We start from the raw sequence: 3,791 nt of genomic DNA on the forward strand, positions 1-3,791 counted from the left end.
AAAGTGAAAGTGAAAGCGTTTATCTTTTCATAGTTTTCGAAGAATTTTAGGTTGCATTCAAATCATTAATGTGAAAGAGATTTTCATATTTGTTGGCTTGCTTGCATTCTCTTTTACTTTTGCACTAGATTACGTTGATTGCATTTAAGTGAAAAAGAGAAAAATCATCATTATATCTTAAGGTAGTTTTGCTTTAAGGTTTGTTTTGGCATTGCATTTGCTTATCATATGAAAGATTAGATTTCATATTTTGCATTTAGAATTTGAATATTGTCATGGATGCACTTTTTCATTTGGTTTGATGCATGATTTGAGTGATCTTCTTCCCTACATAGATAGCTTTCATCGAATTGAAGGATTTCATTTCATCATCTAGTTGCATTTTAGGAGCAAGTAACATCGTTAAGGCCTTGAAATCGAAACATAATTCCAAGATCAACTTTAAAATCTATCAATTAATCTAAGGAGAATTTGAAACATTAACGTTCATATTTAGTGGTCTAGGCTAGAGACGTGTTCCGACGTCTTTAAAACTTAGCATCTGTCGTTCGCTTCGACATTAGACAATGCTAGCACGGACTTGTGCTCCCCATACCGTCACGTATATAAAGGGAGACCCCCATAGGTTGCAAACCTTTATCCATAGGAAGCCGAGTCTGCCACCCTGTAAACGTGATACACCGAACACAACATTCGGGGAGATTGCCTGCATGTACGTCAAGTCCTTGGTAAATTTATTTGTTGAGGTGTATATTATAGTTCATAGTTACTTGGTACTCCTTTTACCTAGATTCACCTAAGTAGTCATTTTGATCTTTTCTGACTCTTTAAATTTGAAAAGATCATCGAGCAACTTGTCCTTTCAAGCTCGCTAAACCATTGAAAGCGACTAGAGTCACCTTTTTGTCCTTTTCTCGACTCTTAAAAGATGAAAAGGAAAATTTTTTGTTTCTAAAAATAACTACCCACGATAAACATGTCGAACCCAAGCAGTTGCTTCTTGGACCAATATTGAGTAATTCCCTATTAATTTCAAGATTGTTAAAAGCCCTAAACGAATCTCCTTTCCTTTTTTTCTTTTGAGAGGAAGTCATCATGGCTGAACCATTGAGTTCATCTCATAGTTCCCCTTCATTATTTGATACTAAAGGGTCCTCCCAAGGAGTTCATCCGGAACTTCCTCAATCACTTGAGGATCAAGGTTTTGAACTTGGGATTATTCCAAGCATCCAACCCTTGTCTTCTCGTCCACCTCCATCAGATTCCTAGTCACCTCAAGAATCTGATCCAGATACCTCTGATAATCCTATTCAGACCCCTGAGAGTCCACAGAGGCTTGTTGTCTATTTGTCGAATCCATTATTCGATTCTGTTGTGATATCTCCTTAGCATCCTTATAGTCCTTATGATTGGCCTGGTATTCTGTTGGATTCATCTCCTCATACATCTCAGATTCCTCGTCACTAGTTGTTTCTGTCTATGGAGTCAGAAGGTGAAATCCAAACCTCTTCTCTAGATCATTCGGAAGTTTCCACTACCCATGCTCCTCATATCGATGATGAGCAAGGGCATGAATTTCCTCTATAAGGCTTTCCTTATACAGGAAGAGTCTCATCTCTCACCTTTCCTGAAACTAGTGGACCCATGTTGCCTCATGGTTATAACACCTTATCTTAGTTAGTTTCATGTACTCCTAGTGCTTCGTCATTGTATTAAAACCCCATTTGGTCTTCCAATGCTATGCCCACATCTAGTTCATTCATTCTGAACATGACCTCTCGAAATTATGTACAAACTGTTGTCACCTCAGTTCCTTCTCAACCTACCATTCCGTCACAGCCTGTCTCGTCATTTCAACCGACCCTTCCGATACAACCGACTGTTTCAATTTAGGTTTTGGTAAGTTCCTCTACCCCTCCATCAAGCAGACATAATGTGCCACCACCTGGGGGACAAGATCTGGATACTGCTCTTGTGTCAAGGGAAACCAATGTGACTGGATTACAAGCTCACATGGTTGGAGTTAATCCACCTAATTATGGAAGTATTCCTAACCCTGTGGGTCCATCCGAGTCAGGTAACATCCCATATCAGTAGCCTTATATGGATCAGATTCTACTCCAACAAGCTTATTGTTGGCATTATGATTCTGGTATGGCTCTATGTTAAAGATATTGTACTTTATGGCAACACTCATGGCAATGCTCTGATCAGGCTCTCGAAATGTTGAAAATTAAGAAGTACGTAGGAGAACAGTTCAGAAGAAGCGTACACGCAGGTACACCGTGAAGGGACCGCGGCCAGACACGCAGGTCACCCGTTCAGGAGGTGCGTACCCCCAGTTTCACTTACTTCAAGGCAGAGAAGCGCGTTCACGTGGGGTTTCCTATGTTTGGCCCGTGGTATTTAGCCCGCCGCTCTTGATTCTATGGTTTTGGCCCGTGGTATTGTTTTATATTATTATTATTATTGAGCCCCATGTTTTTGGGCCCCTTGTATTGGTTATCTATGGTATTGATCCATGATTTTAGGAGGAGCTTGCCTATATAAAGCAAAGGAGATCACTTGGCTAAGCATCTTTTGCAAATTGAATATCTTGAGATCTGAAATATTGGGTTATTGTTTTAAAAGCTTGATCTATATGAAAGTAAAGTTGAAAGCGAATATGTGAAGGGTGATCTCTCGAGCGCATGATCAGATCTGGGCATCTGACTAACTGTGGCACACTGGTGGACTGCCAATTCGGCCCTAATCAGAAGTACGCAGGTGATTAACGGTACAGGTGCGTGGGTACGCAGAGCAGAAACAGGAGAGCTGCGTGGGTACGCAGAGTAGAAGAAGGGGTACTGCGTGGGTACGCAGAGCAGAAGAAGGAGAACTGCGTGGGTACGCAGTGCGACAAAGGTTCAGGTGCGTACACACGGTAAAAGTACGCGGCACGATAGTATCTTTGAGTGCGTGGCTTCAGTAACAGTACGCGGCGCGATAGTGTCTCTGGGTGCGTACCTACAGTAATAGTACGCAGTGCGATTGAAGAAGCAGTGCGTGGGTACGTGGTGCAGTAGAAGGCTCTCTGCGTATATACGCAGGGAAGCAGAAGGTGAAGTGCGTAGCGATGCAGGCTAGAGAAAGAAAAACTGCGTATCTGTCCTAAGATCTTCTGTTGACTGAATTTTTCTGTTGATAAGGTGTTCTGGGTTAGTTCTGTTATTGTTGATCTGGTTACTGCAGTTGACTGTGTAATTTACATGTACTTGATGATCATTTGATGCTTATGGATCCAGTTTGAAAATTTATGAAAAGTGGTCCTTGTAAGAAAAGAAGTAGGGGGTTGTAGCTCCCTTCCAGGAAAGACTGGAAAACGAGAGAGAGTTGTAGCTCTCTGCAGGTTGCAGCCTGTGTACTGGTAAAGGACTGCACCAGTACAAAATCATTGTAAAAGGAGTTTCTAATTTGAAAGAAGATAGAGACATATTGCAGCAGGTGGTTTTCACCCACATTGGGTTTCCACCTTATATCTGGTGTTCTTTGGTGTGACTATCTGTTTTTCTTGTTCATGCTCATTATTTTATGGTACTGATATGCAAAAATAATTCAAAGTATAAATAAGGAAGATTTGTTAAAAGAACTTGATAATACTGATTCACCCCCCCTCTCAGTATTATTTCCAACAATTGGTATCAGAGCAGGTCCTTCGGAGAAGCTTGATCGCTTGAAGGAAGATCATTCATCATGAGCAACTACGAGAGGGAAGCATCAATCAGGCCACCAATTTTTGATGGGACAAACTT

This window comes from Pinus tabuliformis, chromosome 1_1, assembly GCF_031772625.1.
Source record: "Pinus tabuliformis cultivar Carrire ecotype Pingquan chromosome 1_1, CPIR1, whole genome shotgun sequence".
Lineage (NCBI taxonomy): Eukaryota > Viridiplantae > Streptophyta > Pinopsida > Pinales > Pinaceae > Pinus > Pinus tabuliformis.